The sequence below is a fragment of the Pseudophryne corroboree genome (genome assembly GCF_028390025.1).
Source record: "Pseudophryne corroboree isolate aPseCor3 chromosome 3 unlocalized genomic scaffold, aPseCor3.hap2 SUPER_3_unloc_59, whole genome shotgun sequence".
Lineage (NCBI taxonomy): Eukaryota > Metazoa > Chordata > Amphibia > Anura > Myobatrachidae > Pseudophryne > Pseudophryne corroboree.
This window is the reverse complement of record NW_026967551.1, coordinates 251,057-269,126: the sequence shown is the minus strand read 5'-3', so window position 1 is coordinate 269,126 and position 18,070 is coordinate 251,057.

The following is an 18,070-nucleotide window of genomic DNA, read 5'->3' as shown; positions in this document are numbered from 1 at the left end:
ATCCAGGAGTTGGATGCTCTGGTTGCTGCTGTGGCTGACCCTGGTGTTCCTGCTGTCCAGACTTCTGCTGCATCAACCACTACCTCTGACCCTGCAGAGGAATAGAGAGGGAAGGTCCTGCGACGAACGGACAGCAAGCGCTACGGGGTCGGCAGTCAAGGTAGGCTCTCAGTGAGGCTCCTTCTCTATACTGTGGGTATTGTGTTTCACTGTATTTTCCTGTATCGCATTCGCTGTGCGCATAGCGTTCTGCGGTATTTCACTGCATAGTTGGTTATTGGTTTTAGATTGTTTAGGCCGCAGGAATCGCTAAGGCGCCAGGTCGCAGGCATTGCTTAGGCGCCGCAGGTACCCAGTCTAGGCCCCCCCTCCCCCGTGTGGTGCGTTACAGTCAGGCCCCCACTAAAGGTAGGCTATTAGCTGTGCGAAGTCCGGTCAGTGGCCAGGAGCCATTCGCTCCTGCCCGTTGTCGGGTGTCGCCGCCCTGCGGTGCCTCTCCCGTGTATTTCGATCCTAGGTACCGGAAGTGAGATCACTCATCACGCAAGCTGACAAAATAGGGTCTGGTGAGCAATCCTGTGTTCCGTGTATGTCTACGTAGGTTTGTCGCCCAATCCCCCACCCCCTTTGTGTGCGTTTCTGTCCAGGATCGCACCGGGTGCATCACTGAGCCCGCCCGGTGGGTTTCTCCTTCTCTTCCTCCCTGTTGTGCGTATGTCTGTAGTGTCCCCTTGCAGGAACCAGAGGACCTTCAGCCCATTCTCATCTAGCGAGCCGGAGCCACCTTCGGGGTGAACCAGGAGCGTCTAAGGGGAGCAGAGGGACCTCACTCGGTAAGTGTGACAGACACCTGACCCACATCAGGTCCACATCCCCTGCCCAGTGCCACCTTCTACACCTCCATACTACTTTGGATGCCCCTCCACTCAGCACAATATCTCCTTTCCGCATTTGGGGGTAGAATCTGGCCCATACTAACAGCATAATCAGCTCTACTGTGGTCATGGCCATTACGCCGCGTTTAGTCCTCATACATACTTAATAGGTGGATGAGATGACAAACCTAATGAAACATATTATGCTTCAAATCTGCAATCCATGACCCAAGGCACGAATGCCTATTGACATTAAGTGATGGAGTCAGAGATACGTATCTCTTGTGACCGCAGCTCCTGATCCTAAAATAGAAATATCAGACCCTGAAATGCTCCCATCTCGCCCCACTCTGATCTGTGCTCAACTCCACAGCTCAACTTATCTTCCTCTCCCGCCGCTGCACATCTGCCACGCCCTCCACTCCGCCAAAACCTGCACTGGCTCCCAGTCCCCTACAGAGTCCTCTTCACCCTCCTCACCCTCACATACAAGGCCCCCTCTAACGCCACTGCTCCCCACATCTCCAACCTCATCTCCATACATACTCCTGCCCTCTCCATCTCCACTGCTCCCTACATCTCCAACCTCCTCTCCCTACATACTCCTGCCCTCTCCATCTCCACTGCTCCCTACATCTCCAACCTCCTCTCCCTACACACTCCCGCCCTCTCCATCTCCACTGCTCCCTACATCTCCAACCTCCTCTCCCTACATACTCCTGCCCTCTCCATCTCCACTGCTCCCTACATCTCCAACCTCCTCTCCCTACACACTCCCGCCCTCTCCATCTCCACTGCTCCCTACATCTCCAACCTCATCTCCATACATACTCCTGCCCTCTCCATCTCCACTGCTCCCTACATCTCCAACCTCATCTCCATACATACTTCTGCCTTCTCCATCTCCACTGCTCCCTACATCTCCAACTCCTCTCCCTACACACTCCTGCCCTCTCCATCTCCACTGCTCCCTACATCTCCAACCTCCTCTCCCTACACACTCCTGCCCTCTCCATCTCCACTGCTCCCTACATCTCCAACCTCCTCTCCCTACACACTCCCGCCCTCTCCATCTCCACTGCTCCCTACATCTCCAACCTCATCTCCATACATACTCCCGCCCTCTCCATCTCCACTGCTCCCTACATCTCCAACCTCATCTCCATACATACTCCTGCCCTCTCCATCTCCACTGCTCCCTACATCTCCAACCTCATCTCCATACACACTCCTGCCCTCTCCATCTCCACTGCTCCCTACATCTCCAACCTCCTCTCCCTACACACTCCCGCCCTCTCCATCTCCACTGCTCCCTACATCTCCAACCTCATCTCCATACATACTCCTGCCCTCTCCATCTCCACTGCTCCCTACATCTCCAACCTCCTCTCCCTACATACTCCTGCCCTCTCCATCTCCACTGCTCCCTACATCTCCAACCTCCTTTCCCTACATACTCCTGCCCTCTCCATCTCCACTGCTCCCTACATCTCCAACCTCCTCTCCCTACATACTCCTGCCCTCTCCATCTCCACTGCTCCCTACATCTCCAACCTCATCTCCATACATACTCCTGCCCTCTCCATCTCCACTGCTCCCTACATCTCCAACCTCCTCTCCCTACATACTCCCGCCCTCTCCATCTCCACTGCTCCCTACATCTCCAACCTCATCTCCATACATACTCCTGCCCTCTCCATCTCCACTGCTCCCTACATCTCCAACCTCCTCTCCCTACATACTCCTGCCCTCTCCATCTCCACTGCTCCCTACATCTCCAACCTCCTCTCCCTACATACTCCTGCCCTCTCCATCTCCACTGCTCCCTACATCTCCAACCTCATCTCCATACATACTCCTGCCCTCTCCATCTCCACTGCTCCCTACATCTCCAACCTCCTCTCCCTACATACTCCTGCCCTCTCCATCTCCACCGCTCCCTACATCTCCAACCTCCTCTCCCTACACACTCCCGCCCTCTCCATCTCCACTGCTCCCTACATCTCCAACCTACTCTCCCTACATACTCCTGCCCTCTCCATCTCCACTGCTCCCTACATCTCCAACCTCCTCTCCCTACACACTCCCGCCCTCTCCATCTCCACTGCTCCCTACATCTCCAACCTCATCTCCATACATACTCCTGCCCTCTCCATCTCCACTGCTCCCTACATCTCCAACCTCATCTCCATACATACTCCTGCCCTCTCCATCTCCACTGCTCCCTACATCTCCAACCTCCTCTCCCTACACACTCCCGCCCTCTCCATCTCCACTGCTCCCTACATCTCCAACCTCATCTCCATACATACTCCTGCCCTCTCCATCTCCACTGCTCCCTACATCTCCAACCTCCTCTCCCTACATACTCCTGCCCTCTCCATCTCCACTGCTCCCTACATCTCCAACCTCATCTCCATACGTACTCCTGCCCTCTCCATCTCCACTGCTCCCTACATCTCCAACCTCCTCTCCCTACATACTCCTGCCCTCTCCATCTCCACTGCTCCCTACATCTCCAACCTCCTCTCCCTACATACTCCTGCCCTCTCCATATCCACTGCTCCCTACATCTCCAACCTCATCTCCATACATACTCCTGCCCTCTCCATCTCCACTGCTCCCTACATCTCCAACCTCCTCTCCCTACATACTCCTGCCCTCTCCATCTCCACTGCTCCCTACATCTCCAACCTCCTCTCCCTACATACTCCTGCCCTCTCCATCTCCACTGCTCCCTACATCTCCAACCTCCTCTCCCTACACACTCCCGCCCTCTCCATCTCCACTGCTCCCTACATCTCCAACCTCATCTCCATACATACTCCTGCCCTCTCCATCTCCACTGCTCCCTACATCTCCAACCTCATCTCAATACATACTCCTGCCCTCTCCATCTCCACTGCTCCCTACATCTCCAACCTCCTCTCCCTACACACTCCCGCCCTCTCCATCTCCACTGCTCCCTACATCTCCAACCTCATCTCCATACATACTCCTGCCCTCTCCATCTCCACTGCTCCCTACATCTCCAACCTCCTCTCCCTACATACTCCTGCCCTCTCCATCTCCACTGCTCCCTACATCTCCAACCTCATCTCCATACATACTCCTGCCCTCTCCATCTCCACTGCTCCCTACATCTCCAACCTCCTCTCCCTACACACTCCCGCCCTCTCCATCTCCACTGCTCCCTACATCTCCAACCTCCTCTCCCTACACACTCCCGCCCTCTCCATCTCCACTGCTCCCTACATCTCCAACCTCATCTCCATACATACTCCTGCCCTCTCCATCTCCACTGCTCCCTACATCTCCAACCTCATCTCCATACATACTCCTGCCCTCTCCATCTCCACTGCTCCCTACATCTCCAACCTCCTCTCCCTACACACTCCCGCCCTCTCCATCTCCACTGCTCCCTACATCTCCAACCTCATCTCCATACATACTCCTGCCCTCTCCATCTCCACTGCTCCCTACATCTCCAACCTCCTCTCCCTACATACTCCTGCCCTCTCCATCTCCACTGCTCCCTACATCTCCAACCTCATCTCCATACGTACTCCTGCCCTCTCCATCTCCACTGCTCCCTACATCTCCAACCTCCTCTCCCTACATACTCCTGCCCTCTCCATCTCCACTGCTCCCTACATCTCCAACCTCCTCTCCCTACATACTCCTGCCCTCTCCATATCCACTGCTCCCTACATCTCCAACCTCATCTCCATACATACTCCTGCCCTCTCCATCTCCACTGCTCCCTACATCTCCAACCTCCTCTCCCTACATACTCCTGCCCTCTCCATCTCCACTGCTCCCTACATCTCCAACCTCCTCTCCCTACATACTCCTGCCCTCTCCATCTCCACTGCTCCCTACATCTCCAACCTCCTCTCCCTACACACTCCCGCCCTCTCCATCTCCACTGCTCCCTACATCTCCAACCTCATCTCCATACATACTCCTGCCCTCTCCATCTCCACTGCTCCCTACATCTCCAACCTCATCTCCATACATACTCCTGCCCTCTCCATCTCCACTGCTCCCTACATCTCCAACCTCCTCTCCCTACACACTCCCGCCCTCTCCATCTCCACTGCTCCCTACATCTCCAACCTCATCTCCATACATACTCCTGCCCTCTCCATCTCCACTGCTCCCTACATCTCCAACCTCCTCTCCCTACATACTCCTGCCCTCTCCATCTCCACTGCTCCCTACATCTCCAACCTCCTCTCCCTACATACTCCTGCCCTCTCCATCTCCACTGCTCCCTACATCTCCAACCTCCTTTCCCTACATACTCCTGCCCTCTCCATCTCCACTGCTCCCTACATCTCCAACCTCCTCTCCATACATACTCCTGCCCTCTCCATCTCCACTGCTCCCTACATCTCCAACCTCCTCTCCCTACATACTCCTGCCCTCTCCATATCCACTGCTCCCTACATCTCCAACCTCATCTCCATACATACTCCTGGCCTCTCCATCTCCACTGCTCCCTACATCTCCAACCTCCTCTCCCTACATACTCCTGCCCTCTCCATCTCCACTGCTCCCTACATCTCCAACCTCCTCTCCCTACATACTCCTGCCCTCTCCATCTCCACTGCTCCCTACATCTCCAACCTCCTCTCCCTACACACTCCCGCCCTCTCCATCTCCACTGCTCCCTACATCTCCAACCTCATCTCCATACATACTCCTGCCCTCTCCATCTCCACTGCTCCCTACATCTCCAACCTCATCTCCATACATACTCCTGCCCTCTCCATCTCCACTGCTCCCTACATCTCCAACCTCCTCTCCCTACACATTCCCGCCCTCTCCATCTCCACTGCTCCCTACATCTCCAACCTCATCTCCATACATACTCCTGCCCTCTCCATCTCCACTGCTCCCTACATCTCCAACCTCCTCTCCCTACATACTCCTGCCCTCTCCATCTCCACTGCTCCCTACATCTCCAACCTCCTCTCCCTACATACTCCTGCCCTCTCCATCTCCACTGCTCCCTACATCTCCAACCTCCTTTCCCTACATACTCCTGCCCTCTCCATCTCCACTGCTCCCTACATCTCCAACCTCCTCTCCATACATACTCCTGCCCTCTCCATCTCCACTGCTCCCTACATCTCCAACCTCCTCTCCCTACATACTCCTGCCCTCTCCATCTCCACTGCTCCCTACATCTCCAACCTCCTCTCCATACATACTCCTGCCCTCTCCATCTCCACTGCTCCCTACATCTCCAACCTCCTCTCCCTACATACTCCTGCCCTCTCCATATCCACTGCTCCCTACATCTCCAACCTCATCTCCATACATACTCCTGCCCTCTCCATCTCCACTGCTCCCTACATCTCCAACCTCCTCTCCCTACATACTCCTGCCCTCTCCATCTCCACTGCTCCCTACATCTCCAACCTCCTCTCCCTACATACTCCTGCCCTCTCCATCTCCACTGCTCCCTACATCTCCAACCTCCTCTCCCTACACACTCCCGCCCTCTCCATCTCCACTGCTCCCTACATCTCCAACCTCATCTCCATACATACTCCTGCCCTCTCCATCTCCACTGCTCCCTACATCTCCAACCTCATCTCCATACATACTCCTGCCCTCTCCATCTCCACTGCTCCCTACATCTCCAACCTCCTCTCCCTACACACTCCCGCCCTCTCCATCTCCACTGCTCCCTACATCTCCAACCTCATCTCCATACATACTCCTGCCCTCTCCATCTCCACTGCTCCCTACATCTCCAACCTCCTCTCCCTACATACTCCTGCCCTCTCCATCTCCACTGCTCCCTACATCTCCAACCTCCTCTCCCTACATACTCCTGCCCTCTCCATCTCCACTGCTCCCTACATCTCCAACCTCCTTTCCCTACATACTCCTGCCCTCTCCATCTCCACTGCTCCCTACATCTCCAACCTCCTCTCCATACATACTCCTGCCCTCTCCATCTCCACTGCTCCCTACATCTCCAACCTCCTCTCCCTACATACTCCTGCCCTCTCCATCTCCACTGCTCCCTACATCTCCAACCTCCTCTCCATACATACTCCTGCCCTCTCCATCTCCACTGCTCCCTACATCTCCAACCTCCTTTCCCTACATACTCCTGCCCTCTCCATCTCCACTGCTCCCTACATCTCCAACCTCCTCTCCCTACACACTCCCACCCACTCCGGTCGGCCAATGACCATTGCCTCTCCTCTACACTGGTCACTACATCCCATGTGTGAATCCAAGATTTTACCCGCGCTGCCCCCCTTCACTGGAACGCTCCCTTGCTCTATCAGACTCTCAAAGACCTTGCAAAGCTTCAAGGGGGCACTGACAGCTCACTTGTTCATCAAAGCCTACCCTTCTGCATAACCTGGTCCCATGGCCACTCTCCCAACCCCCTGCCTCATGCCTTGACCATCTCTGCCTCGCTTACTTCCTAACATCAGGCCGCCTTTCACTTGCTCGTACCTCATGTCACCTGTCTGTATCCCCCATCCCCTAGATTGTGAGCTCCTTGGAGCAGGGCCCTCTTCTCTCCTGTTCCCACAGCCTTCTTCTCTCACACTACAATTACAGCCTATGTAGTGCATCTCCTCTCGCTACTGTCTATCTCTTCCAGCGGCTGCCCGCCCCTGGTAGTATGATGACTACTCCTGTGCGTCCTTACATCTCGGCTGTAGTGTGTACTGATAACCGTGATGCTGATTGTTACCTGAGCGCTGTTATAGTGTTACTGTAATGTTATGTTCTGTGTATCCTGTATTGTTGTAATGTTTGCCGTATGTACAGCGCTGCAAAACTCTTGTGGCGCATTATAAATAAAATGTAATAAGAAAACAGTATCGCACTATTCAGAAATTCATTGACCTCTTGGGAAGTAGTGGGCAATGGGTGTAGCAGTAACCTCTGCATTGTGGTATTTGTAGTACTCTGCAGAACGTACTTGTCATCAATCAATGTCAGGCATATGTTTTCTCATTGGCAGCTTGTGTGCAGCACGTTCGGCGTGTGCGGCTGCCTCAGCGGGACTGTCCTGTAATTTGCAGAACACGGCTACTTAGCAGCCACAGACATCATGTTCCTGGGGATGCTGCATTTGTTTATGGTGGTTAATTTAAACATTTACAAAGCACCCAGCGGCCACGCTGTGCAGTGCTACATGAATAGAACAGCATGGCAACACTTTACTCTTCCTGCAAGCAAAATGCAATTCTACGTCTGTCCTCCATGTTGTTTCCAGGTCACAAGATGTACAGAGACGTTTCTTCATTGTGTAGCTTTAACCATTTCACTTCCAGATGCCGCGACAACATTGCATCTCTATGGTCCCCAAAGTGATTCTGCCTCTTGTCCTGCAGCCCCCAGGAAATAACAGTTTCTCTGCCCAGGGGAACAAACTGTACAGTACAGGGAACGTGTGTGACCGTTATACAGTACAGGGAGCGTGTGTGACCGTTATACAGTACAGGGAGCGTGTGTGGCCGTTATACAGTACAGGGAGCGTGTGTGGCCGTTATACAGTACAGAGAGCGTGTGTGACCGTTATACAGTACAGGGAGCGTGTGTGACCGTTATACAGTACAGGGAGCGTGTGTGACCGTTATACAGTACAGGGAGCGTGTGTGGCCGTTATACAGTACAGGGAGCGTGTGTGGCCGTTATACAGTACAGAGAGCGTGTGTGACCGTTATACAGTACAGGGAGCGTGTGTGACCGTTATACAGTACAGGGAGCGTGTGTGACCGTTATACAGTACAGGGAGCGTGTGTGACCGTTATACAGTACAGGGAATGTGTGTGACCGTTATACAGTACAGGGAGCGTGTGTGGCCGTTATACAGTACAGAGAGCGTGTGTGACCGTTATACAGTACAGGGAGCGTGTGTGACCGTTATACAGTACAGGGAACGTGTGTGGCCGTTATACAGTACAGGGAACATGTGTGACCGTTATACAGTACAGGGAATGTGTGTGACCGTTATACAGTACAGGGAACGTGTGTGACCGTTATACAGTACAGGGAACGTGTGTGACCGTTATACAGTACAGGGAACGTGTGTGACCGTTATACGGTACAGGGAACGCGTGTGACCGTTATACAGTACAGGGAACGTGTGTGACCGTTATACAGTACAGGGAACGTGTGTGGCTGTTATACAGTACAGGGAACGTGTGTGACCGTTATACGGTACAGGGAACGAGTGTGACCGTTATACGGTACAGGGAGCGTGTGTGGCCGTTATACAGTACAGAGAGCGTGTGTGACCGTTATACAGTACAGGGAGCGTGTGTGACCGTTATACAGTACAGGGAGCGTGTGTGGCCGTTATACGGTACAAGGAACGTGTGTGACCGTTATACAGTACAGGGAACGTGTGTGGCCGTTATACAGTACAGGGAACGTGTGTGACCGTTATACGGTACAGGGAACGTGTGTGACCGTTATACAGTACAGGGAGCGTGTGTGACCGTTATACAGTACAGGGAGCGTGTGTGACCGTTATACAGTACAGGGAGCGTGTGTGGCCGTTATACAGTACAGAGAGCGTGTGTGACCTTTATACAGTACAGGGAACGCGTGTGACCGTTATACAGTACAGAGAACGTGTGTGACCGTTATACAGTACAGGGAGCGTGTGTGACCTTTATACAGTACAGGGAGCGTGTGTGACCGTTATACAGTACAGAGAACGTGTGTGACCGTTATACAGTACAGGGAACGTGTGTGACCTTTATACAGTACAGGGAGCGTGTGTGACCGTTATACAGTACAGGGAACGTGTGTGACCTTTATACAGTACAGGGAGCGTGTGTGACCGTTATACAGTACAGGGAGCGTGTGTGACCGTTATACAGTACAGGGAGCGTGTGTGACCGTTATACAGTAGAGGGAGCGTGTGTGACCGTTATACAGTACAGGGAACGTGTGTGACCGTTATACAGTACAGGGAGCGTGTGTGACCGTTATACAGTACAGGGAACGTGTGTGGCCGTTATACGGTACAGGGAACGTGTGTGACCGTTATACAGTACAGGGAACGTGTGTGGCTGTTATACAGTACAGGGAACGTGTGTGACCGTTATACGGTACAGGGAACGTGTGTGACCGTTATACAGTAGAGGGAGCGTGTGTGACCGTTATACAGTACAGGGAGCGTGTGTGACCGTTATACAGTACAGGGAGCGTGTGTGACCGTTATACAGTACAGGGAACGTGTGTGACCGTTATACGGTACAGGGAACGTGTGTGGCCGTTATACGGTACACGGAACGTCTGTGACCGTTATACGGTACAGGGAGCGTGTGGGGCCGTTATACAGTACAGGGAACGTGTGAGACCGTTATACAGTACAGGGAACGCGTGTGACCGTTATACAGTACAGGGAACGTGTGTGACCGTTATACAGTACAGGGAGCGTGTGTGACCGTTATACAGTACAGGGAGCGTGTGTGACCGTTATACAGTACAGGGAACGTGTGTGACCGTTATACAGTACAGGGAACGTGTGTGACCGTTATACAGTACAGGGAGCGTGTGTGACCGTTATACAGTACAGGGAACGTGTGTGGCCGTTATACAGTACAGGGAACGTGTGTGACCATTATACAGTACAGGGAACGTGTGTGACCGTTATACAGTAGAGGGAACGTGTGTGACCGTTATACAGTACAGAGAGCGTGTGTGACCGTTATACAGTACAGGGAGCGTGTGTGAGCGTTATACAGTACAGGGAGCGTGTGTGGCCGTTATACGGTACAGGGAACGTGTGTGACCGTTATACGGTACAGGGAACGTGTGTGGCCGTTATACAGTACAGGGAACGTGTGTGACCGTTATACGGTACAGGGAGCGTGTGTGACCGTTATACAGTACAGGGAGCGTGTGTGGCCGTTATACAGTACAGGGAGCGTGTGTGGCCGTTATACAGTACAGAGAGCGTGTGTGACCGTTATACAGTACAGGGAGCGTGTGTGACCGTTATACAGTACAGGGAGCGTGTGTGGCCGTTATACAGTACAGGGAGCGTGTGTGGCCGTTATACAGTACAGAGAGCGTGTGTGACCGTTATACAGTACAGGGAGCGTGTGTGACCGTTATACAGTACAGGGAGCGTGTGTGACCGTTATACAGTACAGGGAGCGTGTGTGGCCGTTATACAGTACAGGGAGCGTGTGTGGCCGTTATACAGTACAGAGAGCGTGTGTGACCGTTATACAGTACAGGGAGCGTGTGTGACCGTTATACAGTACAGGGAGCGTGTGTGACCGTTATACAGTACAGGGAGCGTGTGTGACCGTTATACAGTACAGGGAGCGTGTGTGACCGTTATACAGTACAGGGAGCGTGTGTGGCCGTTATACAGTACAGGGAGCGTGTGTGGCCGTTATACAGTACAGAGAGCGTGTGTGACCGTTATACAGTACAGGGAGCGTGTGTGACCGTTATACAGTACAGGGAGCGTGTGTGACCGTTATACAGTACAGGGAGCGTGTGTGACCGTTATACAGTACAGGGAATGTGTGTGACCGTTATACAGTACAGGGAGCGTGTGTGGCCGTTATACAGTACAGAGAGCGTGTGTGACCGTTATACAGTACAGGGAGCGTGTGTGACCGTTATACAGTACAGGGAGCGTGTGTGACCGTTATACAGTACAGGGAGCGTGTGTGGCCGTTATACAGTACAGAGAGCGTGTGTGACCGTTATACAGTACAGGGAGCGTGTGTGACCGTTATACAGTACAGGGAATGTGTGTGACCGTTATACAGTACAGAGAGCGTGTGTGACCGTTATACAGTACAGGGAGCGTGTGTGACCGTTATACAGTACAGGGAGCGTGTGTGACCGTTATACAGTACAGGGAGCGTGTGTGGCCGTTATACAGTACAGGGAGCGTGTGTGGCCGTTATACAGTACAGAGAGCGTGTGTGACCGTTATACAGTACAGGGAGCGTGTGTGACCGTTATACAGTACAGGGAGCGTGTGTGACCGTTATACAGTACAGAGAGCGTGTGTGACCGTTATACAGTACAGGGAGCGTGTGTGACCGTTATACAGTACAGGGAACGTGTGTGACCGTTATACAGTACAGGGAACGTGTGTGACCGTTATACGGTACAGGGAACGCGTGTGACCGTTATACAGTACAGGGAACGTGTGTGACCGTTATACAGTACAGGGAACGTGTGTGGCCGTTATACAGTACAGGGAGCGTGTGTGACCGTTATACAGTACAGGGAATGTGTGTGACCGTTATACAGTACAGGGAGCGTGTGTGGCCGTTATACAGTACAGAGAGCGTGTGTGACCGTTATACAGTACAGGGAGCGTGTGTGACCGTTATACAGTACAGGGAGCGTGTGTGACCGTTATACAGTACAGGGAGCGTGTGTGACCGTTATACAGTACAGGGAATGTGTGTGACCGTTATACAGTACAGGGAGCGTGTGTGGCCGTTATACAGTACAGAGAGCGTGTGTGACCGTTATACAGTACAGGGAGCGTGTGTGACCGTTATACAGTACAGGGAACGTGTGTGGCCGTTATACAGTACAGGGAACATGTGTGACCGTTATACAGTACAGGGAATGTGTGTGACCGTTATACAGTACAGGGAACGTGTGTGACCGTTATACAGTACAGAGAGCGTGTGTGACCGTTATACAGTACAGGGAACGTGTGTGGCCGTTATACGGTACAGGGAACGTGTGTGACCGTTATACAGTACAGGGAGCGTGTGTGACCGTTATACAGTACAGGGAACGTGTGTGGCCGTTATACGGTACAGGGAACGTGTGTGACCGTTATACAGTACAGGGAACGTGTGTGGCCGTTATACAGTACAGGGAACGTGTGTGACCGTTATACGGTACAGGGAACGTGTGTGACCGTTATACAGTAGAGGGAGCGTGTGTGACCGTTATACAGTACAGGGAGCGTGTGTGACCGTTATACAGTACAGGGAACGTGTGTGACCGTTATACAGTACAGAGAACGTGTGTGACCGTTATACAGTACAGGGAGCGTGTGTGACCGTTATACAGTACAGGGAACGTGTGTGACCGTTATACAGTACAGGGAACGTGTGTGACCGTTATACAGTACAGGGAACATGTGTGACCGTTATACGGTACAGGGAACGCGTGTGACCGTTATAGAGTACAGGGAACGTGTGTGACCATTATACAGTACAGGGAACGTGTGTGACCGTTATAGAGTACAGGGAACGTGTGTGACCGTTATACAGTACAGGGAACGTGTGTGACCATTATACAGTACAGGGAACGTGTGTGACCATTATACAGTACAGAGAACGTGTGTGACCGTTATACAGTACAGGGAGCGTGTGTGACCGTTATACAGTACAGGGAACGTGTGTGACCGTTATACAGTACAGGGAACGTGTGTGACCGTTATACAGTACAGGGAACATGTGTGACCGTTATACAGTACAGGGAACGCGTGTGACCGTTATACAGTACAGGGAACGCGTGTGACCGTTATACAGTACAGGGAGCGCGTGTGACCGTTATACAGTACAGGGAACGCGTGTGACCGTTATACAGTACAGGGAGCGCGTGTGACCGTTATACAGTACAGGGAACGTGTGTGACCGTTATACAGTACAGAGAACGTGTGTGACCGTTATACAGTACAGGGAACGCGTGTGACCGTTATACAGTACAGAGAACGTGTGTGACCGTTATACAGTACAGGGAACGCGTGTGACCGTTATACCGTACAGGGAACGTGTGTGACCGTTATACAGTACAGGGAACGTGTGTGACCGTTATACAGTACAGGGAACGCGTGTGACCGTTATACAGTACAGGGAACGTGTGTGACCGTTATACAGTACAGGGAGCGTGTGTGACCGTTATACAGTACAGGGAGCGCGTGTGACCGTTATACAGTACAGGGAACGTGTGTGACCGTTATACAGTACAGGGAGCGTGTGTGACCGTTATACAGTACAGGGAGCGTGTGTGACCGTTATACAGTACAGAGAACGTGTGTGACCGTTATACAGTACAGGGAGCGTGTGTGACCGTTACACAGTACAGGGAGCGTGTGTGACCGTTATACAGTACAGGGAACGTGTGTGACCGTTATACAGTACAGGGAACGTGTGTGACCGTTATACAGTACAGGGAACGTGTGTGACCGTTATACCGTACAGGGAACGTGTGTGACCGTTATACAGTACAGGGAACGTGTGTGACCGTTATACAGTACAGGGAACACGTGTGACCGTTATACAGTACAGGGAACGCGTGTGACCGTTATACAGTACAGGGAGAGTGTGTGACCGTTATACAGTACAGGGAACGTGTGTGACCGTTATACAGTACAGGGAACGCGTGTGACCGTTATACAGTACAGAGAACGTGTGTGACCGTTATACAGTACAGAGAGCGTGTGTGACCATTATACAGTAGAGGGAACGTGTGTGACCGTTATACAGTACAGGGAGCGTGTGTGACCGTTATACAGTACAGGGAGCGTGTGTGACAGTTATACAGTACAGAGAACGTGTGTGACCGTTATACAGTACAGGGAACGTGTGTGACCGTTATACCATACAGGGAACGTGTGTGACCGTTATACAGTACAGGGAACGCGTGTGACCGTTATACAATACAGGGAACGTGTGTGACCGTTATACAGTACAGGGAGCGTGTGTGACCGTTATACAGTACAGGGAGCGTGTGTGACCGTTATACAGTACAGGGAACGTGTGTGACCGTTATACAGTACAGGGAACGTGTGTGACCGCTATACAGTACAGGGAACGTGTGTGACCGTTATACCATACAGGGAACGTGTGTTACCGTTATACAGTACAGGGAACGTGTGTGACCGTTATACAGTACAGGGAATGTGTGTGACCGTTATACAGTACAGGGAACGTGTGTGACCGTTATACAGTACAGGGAGCGTGTGTGACCGTTATACAGTACAGGGAGCGTGTGTGACCGTTATACAGTACAGGGAGCGTGTGTGACCGTTATACAGTACAGGGAGCGTGTGTGGCCGTTATACAGTACAGGGAGCGTGTGTGGCCGTTATACAGTACAGAGAGCGTGTGTGACCGTTATACAGTACAGGGAGCGTGTGTGACCGTTATACAGTACAGGGAGCGTGTGTGACCGTTATACAGTACAGGGAGCGTGTGTGACCGTTATACAGTACAGGGAATGTGTGTGACCGTTATACAGTACAGGGAGCGTGTGTGGCCGTTATACAGTACAGAGAGCGTGTGTGACCGTTATACAGTACAGGGAGCGTGTGTGACCGTTATACAGTACAGGGAACGTGTGTGGCCGTTATACAGTACAGGGAACATGTGTGACCGTTATACAGTACAGGGAATGTGTGTGACCGTTATACAGTACAGGGAACGTGTGTGACCGTTATACAGTACAGGGAACGTGTGTGACCGTTATACGGTACAGGGAACGCGTGTGACCGTTATACAGTACAGGGAACGTGTGTGACCGTTATACAGTACAGGGAACGTGTGTGGCCGTTATACAGTACAGGGAACGTGTGTGACCGTTATACGGTACAGGGAACGAGTGTGACCGTTATACAGTACAGGGAGCGTGTGTGGCCGTTATACAGTACAGAGAGCGTGTGTGACCGTTATACAGTACAGGGAGCGTGTGTGACCGTTATACAGTACAGGGAGCGTGTGTGGCCGTTATACGGTACAGGGAACGTGTGTGACCGTTATACAGTACAGGGAACGTGTGTGGCCGTTATACAGTACAGGGAACGTGTGTGACCGTTATACGGTACAGGGAACGTGTGTGACCGTTATACAGTACAGGGAGCGTGTGTGACCGTTATACAGTACAGGGAGCGTGTGTGACCGTTATACAGTACAGGGAGCGTGTGTGGCCGTTATACAGTACAGAGAGCGTGTGTGACCATTATACAGTAGAGGGAACGTGTGTGACCGTTATACAGTACAGGGAGCGTGTGTGACCGTTATACAGTACAGGGAGCGTGTGTGACAGTTATACAGTACAGAGAACGTGTGTGACCGTTATACAGTACAGGGAACGTGTGTGACCGTTATACCATACAGGGAACGTGTGTGACCGTTATACAGTACAGGGAACGTGTGTGACCGTTATACAGTACAGGGAACGCGTGTGACCGTTATACAATACAGGGAACGTGTGTGACCGTTATACAGTACAGGGAGCGTGTGTGACCGTTATACAGTACAGGGAGCGTGTGTGACCGTTATACAGTACAGGGAACGTGTGTGACCGTTATACAGTACAGGGAACGTGTGTGACCTTTATACAGTACAGGGAGCGTGTGTGACCGTTATACAGTACAGAGAACGTGTGTGACCGTTATACAGTACAGGGAACGTGTGTGACCTTTATACAGTACAGGGAGCGTGTGTGACCGTTATACAGTACAGGGAGCGTGTGTGACCGTTATACAGTACAGGGAACGTGAGTGACCGTTATACAGTACAGGGAACGTGTGTGACCGTTATACAGTACAGGGAGCGTGTGTGACCGTTATACAGTACAGGGAACGTGTGTGGCCGTTATACAGTACAGGGAACGTGTGTGACCGTTATACAGTACAGGGAACGTGTGTGACCGTTATACAGTAGAGGGAACGTGTGTGACCGTTATACAGTACAGAGAGCGTGTGTGACCGTTATACAGTACAGGGAGCGTGTGTGAGCGTTATACAGTACAGGGAGCGTGTGTGGCCGTTATACGGTACAGGGAACGTGTGTGACCGTTATACAGTGGCCGTTATACAGTACAGGGAACGTGTGTGACCGTTATACGGTACAGGGAACGTGTGTGACCGTTATACAGTAGAGGGAGCGTGTGTGACCGTTATACAGTACAGGGAGCGTGTGTGACCGTTATACAGTACAGGGAACGTGTGTGACCGTTATACGGTACAGGGAACGTGTGTGACCGTTATACGGTACAGGGAACGTATGTGACCGTTATACGGTACAGGGAGCGTGTGGGGCCGTTATACAGTACAGGGAACGTGTGAGACCGTTATACAGTACAGGGAACGCGTGTGACCGTTATACAGTACAGGGAACGTGTGTGACCGTTATACAGTACAGGGAACGCGTGTGACCGTTATACAGTACAGGGAACGTGTGTGACCGTTATACAGTACAGGGAACGTGTGTGACCGTTATACAGTACAGGGAACGTGTGTGACCGTTATAGAGTACAGGGAACGTGTGTGACCATTATACAGTACAGGGAACGTGTGTGACCGTTATAGAGTACAGGGAACGTGTGTGACCGTTATACAGTACAGGGAACGTGTGTGACCATTATACAGTACAGGGAACGTGTGTGACCATTATACAGTACAGAGAACGTGTGTGACCGTTATACAGTACAGGGAGCGTGTGTGACCGTTATACAGTACAGGGAACGTGTGTGACCGTTATACAGTACAGGGAACGTGTGTGACCGTTATACAGTACAGGGAACATGTGTGACCGTTATACAGTACAGGGAACGCGTGTGACCGTTATACAGTACAGGGAACGCGTGTGACCGTTATACAGTACAGGGAGCGCGTGTGACCGTTATACAGTACAGGGAACGTGTGTGACCGTTATACAGTACAGAGAACGTGTGTGACCGTTATACAGTACAGGGAACGCGTGTGACCGTTATACAGTACAGAGAACGTGTGTGACCGTTATACAGTACAGGGAACGTGTGTGACCGTTATACCGTACAGGGAACGTGTGTGATCGTTATACAGTACAGGGAACGTGTGTGACCGTTATACAGTACAGGGAACGTGTGTGACCGTTATACAGTACAGGGAACGTGTGTGACCGTTATACAGTACAGGGAGCGTGTGTGACCGTTATACAGTACAGGGAGCGTGTGTGACCGTTATACAGTACAGGGAACGTGTGTGACCGTTATACAGTACAGGGAACGTGTGTGACCGCTATACAGTACAGGGAACGTGTGTGACCGTTATACCATACAGGGAACGTGTGTGACCGTTATACAGTACAGGGAACGTGTGTGACCGTTATACAGTACAGGGAACGTGTGTGACCGTTATACAGTACAGGGAACGTGTGTGACCGTTATACAGTACAGGGAGCGTGTGTGACCGTTATACAGTACAGGGAGCG